This window comes from Cebus imitator, unplaced genomic scaffold, assembly GCF_001604975.1.
Source record: "Cebus imitator isolate Cc_AM_T3 unplaced genomic scaffold, Cebus_imitator-1.0 Scaffold386, whole genome shotgun sequence".
NCBI classification, from domain to species: Eukaryota; Metazoa; Chordata; class Mammalia; order Primates; family Cebidae; genus Cebus; species Cebus imitator.
In genome coordinates this window covers 534,091-544,685 of record NW_016107701.1, presented here as the reverse complement: position 1 = coordinate 544,685, position 10,595 = coordinate 534,091, and the positions used below count along the sequence as shown (strand labels likewise).

The 10,595-nt window shown below is 38.9% G+C and overlaps 1 protein-coding gene across 12 annotated transcripts in view; it reads left to right on the top strand.

Annotated features, from left to right (window-relative positions):
* The window catches only part of HERC1 (HECT and RLD domain containing E3 ubiquitin protein ligase family member 1), a 230,823-nt gene that overhangs the window by 7,723 nt on the left and 212,505 nt on the right, over positions 1 to 10,595 (top strand). The window contains exon 2 of one of the 12 annotated variants that reach the window (XM_037731214.1): positions 1,780 to 1,850. The exons of the other annotated variants lie outside the window; for them this stretch is intronic. The gene's annotated coding sequence lies outside the window, so the exon portion shown is untranslated. The remainder of the gene's footprint in view (positions 1 to 1,779; positions 1,851 to 10,595) is intronic. 12 annotated transcript variants of the gene reach the window in all.

Genomic DNA, 10,595 nt, shown 5'->3' with positions numbered 1-10,595 from the left:
TTTTTGACACAGTCTTAGTCTGTTGCCCAGTCTGGAGTGCAGTGGAACAATCATGGCTCACTGCAGACTTAATCCCCCTGGGCTTAAGGGATCCTCCTGCCTCAGCCACATGAGTACCTGGGATTACAGGTGTGCACCACCACACCTGGCTAATTTGTTGATTTTTTTGTAGAGATGGGGTTTTGTCATGTTGCCCAGGCTGGTCTCAAATTCCTGGGCTCAAGTGATCCTCCCACACTGGCCTTCCAAAGTGTTGGGATTATAGGAGTGAGCCACTGTACCCAGCCTATTCTTTTTTACAGCTGTGACTTGACTGTATAGATGTATCTTAACCTCTTCAATTATTCATCTATTATGGGCATTTAGGTTGTTTCTTATGTAAATAACCTTGTGCATAGTATTTTGGTATTGCTAGAACTGTATCTTCAAGGTAGATTTCTTTTTTTTTAGAGATGGGGTCTTACCTTGTTGGTCAGGGTGGTTTCAAACTCCTGACCTCAGGTGATCCACGCACCTCGGCCTCCCAAAGTGCTGGGATTACAGGCGTGAGCCACCATGCCTGGCCTTTCAAGGTAGATTTCTTTAAGTGTGATTGCTGGTTCAAAAGTTAAGTGCACATGTGGTTTTGTTAGATATTCCCAAATTCCCAAATTTTCCTCCACAAATGTATTGATTTGCATTCCCATCAGTAATGTATGAAAGCACCAACAGAATATGTTGTCATCCTTTTAATGTATATATGTTTTTTGCCAGAGATAAGTGATTAAAAAAATAGTAGCCATTCTGGTGACCCCTTGTGGATGGGTGCTTAATGCTTGCAGGTGGTGGGTTCTTATAGCTTGAAAATGAAATACATTGCCACTAATACTGCATTCATACATGTAACTTGTTATGTGCAGGTGAATTCCATTAGTTCTGGCCTAGTCAGGATTGCTCATTTTAACATTTTGCATTTAATGGAAGTGCTCCATTGATGTATGGTACCTGTGCTCTAAAATACGTGTGGATTTTAACAAAGGATAAGTGAAATGTAAGAATATTTCTTCCTCTAGCATATGTGATACAGTAGTTATTGGTTCATTTATTTTGAACAGTATATACAGTACATATTGATCTCCATAGTATGGTAGTACTTTGGACCAGTAATGGCAGTATGTTGGAACCTGTCATAGTTACATAAGGAAGAAGGGCAGTTGTAACGAAAATTAAACTGTGAGTTGAAAGTTCTGGGTTAGGGCAATCCTGTTACATTTTACTGGTGCCAGAAAACTAAGACAACATGAAGAAATCTCTATCTTATAGAGTAACAAGTACTGTCCAGCAGGACTGGAAATTTACGTTCATTCCCAGAGAGAGCACTGTTCCAGGTACTTGGAACACATTAATTGACAAACAAAGATTCTGGCACTTGATGAGTTTATATTCCAGTGGTTTCTTTTTAAAAAATTATTTGGCCGGGCATGGTGGCTTATACCTGTAATCCCAGCACTTTGGGAGGCTGAGGTGGGTAGATCACCTGCAGTCAAGAGTTCGAAACCAGCCTGGCCAACATGGTGAAACCCCGTCTCTACTAAAAATACAAAGATTTAACTGGGCATGGTGGTGGTTGCCTGTAATTTCAGTTAGTTGGGAGACTGAGACAGGAGAATTACTTGAACTCAGGAGGCGGAGGCTGCAGTGAACTGAGATCATGCCACTGTACTCTGGCTTGGGCGACAGAGCAAGACTCCGTCTCAAAAAAAAAAAATTATTTTTCTTTCTTTCTTTTTTTTTTTCTAGTGGTTTTCTAATGAATTGATGTTCCCAGGAAAATAGATGCTGACTGCTGATTGTGAATGGAACCAGCAAAGGTCTGGGATAGTCTTAAAGTACAATCACTTTTGCTGCTATAAAAACTTCAAATAATACTTCGTTTTACTGATTACAAAATAAGCCCACAAGAAGACACAGGATGGTAACATATTATTCACCAATCTCTTCTCTCTAATTTTATTTATTTATTTCAGGCTTACTTATTATATAAATTTAATGCGTACACATAATGTTTTGATATACATAGTGAAATGATTGCTGTATGTAATAATTTAACATACCCATCATCTCACATAGCTACTTTTTTTGTGTGTGCTAGGATAATTTAAAATCTACTTTTAGAAAATTTCTGGTATATGATACACTAATATTAATTATAATGCTCATGGTGTACTTTATTTTTTGAGACAGAGTCTTGCTCTGTCACCCAGGCTGGGGTTCAGTGGCACCATCTCCGCTCACTGTAATCTCCACCTTGGGTTCAAGCAATTCTTTTGCCTCAGCTATCTGAATAGCTGAGATTATAGGTGTGTGCTGCCACACCTGGCTAATTTTTTGTATTTTTAATAGAGATGGGGTTTCATTGAGTTGTCCAGGTTTCTCTCACACTCCAGGCCTCAAGTGATCTGCCTGCCTCGGCCTCCCAAAGTGCTGGGATTGATTATAGGCATTAGTCACCACACCCAGCCCTCATTCTATACTTTAGGTCTCTAGGTTTATTCATCCTACATATCTGCAACTTTGTTCCCTTGACCTACATCTCCCCTACTCTCCCAACCACCGTTCTAGTCTCTGTTTCTATGTATTTAACTTTTTTTAAAGATTCCGCATATAAAAAATGATTATTAGGTTCTCTTTTTTGTTTCTATATCTGGCTTTTTTCACTTAACACAATGTCCTCCAGGTTCATTCGTTTTATTGTAAATGGCAGGATCTCCTTTTAAAAATTGGAATAATATTCCAAAGTGTGTTTGTATCACAATTTCTTTATCAAACCATCCACTGACAGACATGTAGATTGGCTCCACATCTCAGCTAGTGTGAATAATGCTGTAGTGAACATGGGAGTGCAGACCTCTCTCTGAGATGCTGCTTTTATTTCTTTTGGGTTAAAACCCAGAAGAGAGATTGCTGGATCATATAGTTGTTTTCTTTTTAAGTTTTTGAGAAACCTACATACTGTTTTCCATAATGGCTCTTCCAATTTACATTTCCACCAACGGTGTTCAAATACTCCCTTTTCTCCACTCCCTCATCATCACTTATCTCGTCTCTTTGGTTATCACCATTCTTTCAGGTGTGAGGTGATACCTCATTGTGGTTGTGATTTGTGTTTCCCTGATGATTAGTGATGTTGAGCACATTTTAATATATCTTGGCTATTTTTATGTCCTATTTGAAGAAATGTTTATCCAGGTCCTTTGCCCATTTTAAAATCAGGTTATTTATTTTTGCTTTTTTGCTGTTGAGTTGTGTGAGTTCCTTATATATTTTGGATATTAACCCTTTATCAGATACATAGTTTGCAAATATTTTCTCCAAATCCATAGGCTGCGTTTTCATTTTGTTAATTGTTCTTTTGCTGTGCAGGAATGTCTCTCATTTTAAATGATTCCTAATAATAGTAATGGAATAATATTAGTATAGTTTCTTTTTTTCTTTCGACTGGGGTTTCATAAGAAAATTAAACCCAAATGCCCAAAGACATTCGGACACTTGTTATATGTAAAGAATTAACTTCTCTCCAATGTATCTAGGATGGCACTAGTTATGTACCATCCTTGTGAGAATTGAGAAAATATTCGCCCTGATCATTGTCTGTGTTCTGAGGTTCAGATAACAAGCCCCAGTTGAGAAAGGTCATGGGCATTGTCAGCAGTTAGATCTGTTCTTTTTACCCCCCTCTTCTTTCTACCAGTTAGCAGAATGATGTTAGGCAAGTCCTAATCTCTTAGCCTCAGTTTTCTGATCTGTAGAATGGGAATAATTAAGACTGAGTATGGTGGCTCACACCTGTAATCGTAGCACTGGGAGGCCAAGATGGGCGGTTCACCTGAGATCAGAAGTTCAAGGCCAGACTGGCCAACATGGTGAAACCCTGTCTCTAGTAAAAATGCAAAAATTAGCTGGGCGTGGTGGCAGGTGCCTGTTATCCCAGCTTCTTAGGAGGGTGAGGCAGGAGAATGGCTTGAAACCGGAGGCAGAGGTTGCAGTGAGCCCAGATTGTGCCATTGCACTCCAGCCTGGGGGACAAAAGCAAGACTTTGTCTCAGGAAAAAAAAAAACCAAAAAACAAGGAATAATTATAGCTGCTACGTAGGATGTGAGAATGAAATAAACAAAATCTTCCACATCTATATTTATTTAGTTCTATGTCTTTAAATACTATCTATATGCTGGTTGACTCACATTTATGTCTTCAGCCTAGACCTCCTCCCCAAGATTGAGTGTCATAGTTAATCTGCTTGTTCTCGTGTGTAAGTGGGAGCTAACTGATGAGAAAACATGGACACATGAAGGGGAACAACAGACACTGGGGCCTTTTGGAGAGTGTTGAATGGGAGGAGGGAGAGGATCAGGAAAAAAAACTAATGGGTACTAGGCTTAATATCTGGGTGATGAAATCTGTACAACAAAGCCCCATAACATGAGTTTACCTACATAACAAAACATCTAATAGACATCTGAAACTAAATTTGTTCAACACAGAAGGTGTGATTTCTATTCTCATTATTTCCTCTGAATCTTCTCTTAGTATTAATAAATGGCAGGACCATTCAACTAGTTGCTCAGGCCAGAATCTAAGTGATCTATGATTCTTCTTTTTCTTTATATCATATAACTAGTGTATTAGCAAATCATCTTGGCTCTATTTTCTGAATACATTTCTAATCTGATCATATTTTGTCATCTCTGCCTTATGCTGGTTTAAACCACCACCATCTCCTGTGTGGGTAAATCATAATAGTTTCTTATCTGATTTCTTTGTTTTCTCACTTAACCTCTTATAGGCTGTTTTCTATTTCATAACTAGAATGACCTTTTCATATGTTAATCACTCCTTTATTTAATACCTCAGATGACTTCTAAATTAAATTAGAATTATTATTTTAAAATAATTTTTTTTTGGAGATGGAGTCTTGCTCTGCCATGCAGGCTGGAATGCAGTGGCATGATCTTGGCTCACTGCAACCTCCATCTTCTGGGTTTAAGTGATTCTCCTGCCTCAGCCTTCCGAGTAGCTGGGATTACAGGCATGTGCCACCACACCTGGCTAATTTTTGTGTTTTTAGTAGAGACAGGGTTTTACCATATTGGTCAGGCTGGTCTTGAACTCCTGGCCTCAAGTGATCCACCCACCTTGGCCTCCCAGAGTTCTGGATTATAGGTGTGAGCCACTGCTCGGCTATTTTAGAGTAATTTAAATATTTTAACATTTTAAAATAATTTGAAATATGGTTATTTTAAATTTAAAGAACAGCCAAATTCCTGGTCATGGCCTGCAAGGTCCTACATGATGTAGTCCCTGCCTCCCTCTCCTTATTTATTCCACTTGGGCTACATTGAGCTTTCCGTATTCCTTGACTGGGCCAGACACGCTCCCAGGGTTTAAAACTTGTTCGTCCCTTCCCTCAAGCTTTTGCACTGCTGGCTAACTCACATAATTCAGGCTTCTCCTTAAAGAGAGTGCCTCAGACCTCACCCCTGTAGAAAGATCTTCAGTGAATACAGTATAGAAAATAGTGGCCACTCCCTACATCCCCTGTCTCTCTTGCTTTATTTTTTTTGGCATTTATGCTTCCTGATATTGAATTACTTGCCTACCTGGTTATTGTTTGTCTTCCTTACTGGAATGTAAACTCCATGAAAGCGGGAATCTTGGATATGTTGTTTATTCCACTGCCTAGAAAAGTCCCCAGCGTGTAGTAAACTAGGAGTACAACCCCAGGAAGTTGTCTGTGGAGTAAAACTGTCTCTAAATAAGATTAACTGATTTTTTTTTTTTGAGACAAGGTCTCACTCTGTCTCCCAGGCTGGAGTGCAGTGGTGGGATCACGGCTCATTGGAGCCTTGACCTCCCAAGACTCAGGTGATCCTCCCACCTCAGCCTCCAGGTAGCTTTGACTGCAGGCGTGCACCACCGCACCCTGATAATTTTTTTTTTAGGGATGGGGGTCTCACTCTGTTGCCTAGGCTGGTCTCAAACTCCTGGGCTCAAGTGACCCTCACACCTCAGCTTCCCAAAGTGCTGGGATTACAGGCATGAGCTACCAAGCCTGGCCAGATCAAGTAATTCATAAGCTGAAGGAGGACTATTGTGTCAGTTAAACAATGGTGTGAATTCTTTGCCTTGAGTACTTACATGGGAAATGTTAGAATTTAGAATTTATAACATTATCTAGAGCACATAATTGTTGATAGAGTGTGTTAAGTAGCATGTAAAAAAACTTGAATTTTTAGCTCTTGTTCTTGTTGCAAGTGTTTAAGCTATTTGGTTGTCCCCTAATGATAATGGTAGTAATTGTGTGTGTGTGTGTGTGTGTGTGTGTGTGTGTGTGTGTTTATGTATGTGTGTTTGTTTGTGAGGGGACACGGAATTTCACTCTTGTTGCCCAGGTTGGAGTGCATGGCTCGATCTCAGCTTGCCGCAATCTCTGCCTCCCGGGTTCAAGCAATTCTCCTGCCTCAGCCTCCTGAATAGCTGGGATTACAGGCATGCACCACCACGCCTGGCTAATTTTGTATTTTTAGTAGAGATGGGATTTCTCCATGTTGGTTAGGCTGGTCTTGAACTCCTGACCTCAGGTGATCCTCCTGCCTTGGCCTCCCAAAGTGCTGGGATTACAGGCATGAGCCACCTCGCCCGGCAGTAATGTTAATTTAGCAGTGGCATTTCCTCTTGTTTCTGGTAAGTTATTTTTCCTCACTCTAAACTCCTGATTTAAGGTCACTGTTAAGCTGAGCGTGGTGGCATGCTTACAGTCCTAGCTGCTTGGGAGGCCAAGGCGGGAGGATTGCTTGAGCACAGGAGTTCAAAACTAGTCTAGGCAGCATGGCAAGACCTTTTCTCAAAAGCAAAAAAAGGATGTCTGTGTTGCTTTTGATTTTTTTTGAGATACATTGTTGTTTTTTAAAAAATACAGTAGCATTTATGGAAGTCTTTTTAAAGTTTTGCTGTATTTTAAGACCTTAGTCACTATACCATAAAACTCTTTGGTCATGGGTACTTTTATGTGATATAGTTCAAGTAAGCAGCCTTGCTAACTGGTAGTATTGGAAATAAGTAGATAACCTAATTTAGAGCTAGGAAGATTATGCTTCAGTGTTAATATAATTTAAAAGCATGGTGGGCCATTGTCTTTTTTATAAGGTATTATTGAACTTTCTTACATAACCAAATATTCAGTTATGTATAATGAAATTTAGTAATATGATCATAGTATCTGCTTTCTCAAAATTTGCTTATTCTTTTGGAAAGAACGAGGGATGGAGAATGATGGAAAGATTTGTGTAATTTAATGATGGTGGTGAGGTGGGGGACTAGACAGATGCACATAGAAAGGAATAACACTAGCAAATACTTAGTGAGCATTTACTGTGCAGTCACTGTTCTAAGCAGTTTCATGTATTATTTTTTATTTTTAAATTGGCGGATAAAATTATATGTGTTTCTTGTGTGCTACATGAAGTTTTGAAGTATGTATACATTGGGGAATGACTAAATTAGCTAATTTACATATACATCACTTAGTCATCATTTTTGTGATGAGAACACTTATCCACTCTCTTAGCATTTTTCCATGTATTATTTAACCCATGTTTAAACTTATGAGGTAAAACCTTGTTTGCAGATAAGGACTTTGAAGCACAGAGAGATTAAGTAACTTGCCTAAGATCATAGAGCTAGGAGGTGATGCAGACTGAACGAGAATTTAGAAATGAAAAAGTGTTGGTGGAGACTGGGGGGGGCAAAGCATAGAAATGGCCCGCCTCAATGACATAGTTTGGGTTGGCTGATCTAAAACCCCATCCAAGTAGTGTCATGTGGGCAGGATCATGCTATAGGGGTGTTCAGGAATCATGGTGACAATGAGACAGAACTTTAGAGACTATCTATTGCTTTGATTTCTTTCTTTCTTTCTTTTTGAGATGGAGTATTGCTCTGTTGCCAGACTGGAGTGCAGTGGCGCAATCTCAGCTCACTGCAACCTCCACCTTCTGGGTTCAAGCGATTCTTCCGCCTCAGCCTCTGGAGTAGCCGGGACCACAGGCATGTACCACCACTCCTGGCTAATTTTTGTGTTTTTAGTAGAGATGGGGTTTCACCATGTTGGCTGGGATGGTCTTGATCTCTTGACCTCATGATCCGCCCACCTTGGCCTCCCAAAGTGCTGGGATTACAGGCGTGGGCCACCGCGCCTGGCCTTCTTTGATTTCTTAAAGCATGTTTCTAGTTCTGTTCTGACAAGAAGAGGAATAGATGATAGAAGAGAACAGTAATTGGTGTAAGGACTGGACTTTGCTATTAAAAAGTGAATATTAGTGAATCTTTATGACTTGAAATATAAAATTTTTCTTGGTAGACCTTGAAACCCGGTGATATTAAGGAGTAACCTTAAGCAAACTGTCTAAAATGCAAATAGAGAATAACAGCTTGCATTTATTTATAGTTTTTTAGTTTATAAAATTGTAAACATTTTCTTAATTGATATAAGTAAGACCTCTGTGAGACAGGCAGGCAGATGTTATTCTCCCATTTGACAAACTTCCATGGAAGAGAGAGGGAGCTGCCTTAGGAATGAGCTCCTGAATAACCTCAACCTCGTTCTTTTTTATGGTACAACCAGAAATGAACTGGTTCTGGTTTTGTAACCAAAGCCTAGGATTTGCTATTTCTTTGTAAAATTTCCAAAGTGTGAGTGATGGGCTTCTATATTTATTGTATGGTGCTGCAAGTTTGACCTCTAAAATAAGTGATAGGAAAAATACTTAATCTGGAAGCAGAAGAGGTACTTGGCATTACGAATGGGCCAAGATGGCTTATGGTAGTTGGCATGTTCTTAAATAAAGTTTTTTACACCAAAAACCGAGGCATTTTAAAGAAATGTTATTTTGATTAAAACTTTAATTCTAATGGCAACACTGTAGTATCTTTTAAACCAATATTTTAACTAAAGCCTATTAGTAGGCTGCAGTAATACTGATGTGGTTTTGATTGTATCATGGATTAGCATAGAGCTGGGGTACTTTACTTTTTAGAACCTGAAGAAGAAAGTCTGGTAACTTCTAAAAAGGCAGATGTATGGCAGTAGTGAAATGTTGATAAAAGTTTACTATGTCCCATTTCTCTTGTTTTGAGAACAGTTTGAAATGCTTTGGTTAATTTAATTTGTGAGATATTAAGGATTTCTCAAAACTCTCAAAGGTATGTCACATAAAGGAATAAAATCCAATATGAATCACAGAATCACTTAGCTTTAAAGTAATTGATTAGTGACAAAATGTGACTTTGTTTTGCAAAAATCTAAGACATTGCTGAATATTTTATATCTTTGTATTTGTATTTAAGATGTCTTTCAGTTCTTTCCGTTATTTTTTCCTAGTGCTGTCTTGTACTGCCTCTTTATCACCTCCCTCTTCCTTTTCGTCTGCCATCTGTCGGTTTGGCTCCTTATTTCAGAGTAGGTAGGCAGGAAAGGGTTTTTGTAACACAGGATTAAACTAGTCCTGTTTGGGAGCTCAGTGAGCTGGAGTGCTTATGCACTAACTCTGCTGACGATAAATTCCGGAAGTACCAAAGGCCCATAGGACTAGAAAGACAGCAATGACTCTGCAATATTGTCTGCAGTTTTTTTTCTGTGACTGTTGCTTTATTTAATAAAAAACTTAAAAAATAAATAATACTTAAACACCTTTTTTTTTTTTTTTCCACAGAGTGGTATAAATTGGTTAGCTACTGTTAACAGACTTGTAAATAAGAGTAATTACATAGGAGAGTTTAGCATGTTGACTGATTGTGATGTTCAGGTCAAATGATTCCTTATGGTACTCTATAAATATAATTTGATTTTAGTAAATTAACATTCACTTGTGCCTGACTCTGGATTAATCTGTTATGGGAATAGGTAGATACTATGATAATTCAATTCCCATATAGCATTTTTTCTTATCTTTTTATTATTAGAATATTTTAAATATATATTAATATAAAAGTAGAGGGGTTAGTATAAAGAGCTCTCATGTACCCAGTATTGAACTTCAAGAATTATCAACTTATAGGTAGTCTTGTTTCATCTATATTTCTATCTAGCACCCCTCATGCCCAATCCCTGGATTGTTGTTGTTATTATTATTATTATTGTTTGAGGCAGAGTCTTGCTCTGTCACCCAGATTGGAGTATAGTGGCGTGATCTCAGCTGACTGCAACATCTGCCTCCTGGGTTCAAGCAACTCTTGTGGCTCAACCTCTCAAATAGCTGGAATTACAGGCGTGTACTGCCACGCCTGACTAATTTTTGTATTTTTAATATAGTGATAGGGTTTTGCTGTGTTGGCCAGGTTGGTCTTGAACTCCTTGCCTCAGGTGATCCATCCAAAGTGTTTGGACTACAGCCATGAGCCACCACACCGACCCCTGGATTGTTGTAAATCAAGTCCTTGACATATGTAATGTTTATGTTTCAGATATTTCTTTTTTTTTTTTTTCCCGAGACGGAGTTTCGCTCTTGTTACCCAGGCTGGAGTGCAATGGCGCGATCTCGGCTCACCGCAACCTCCGCCT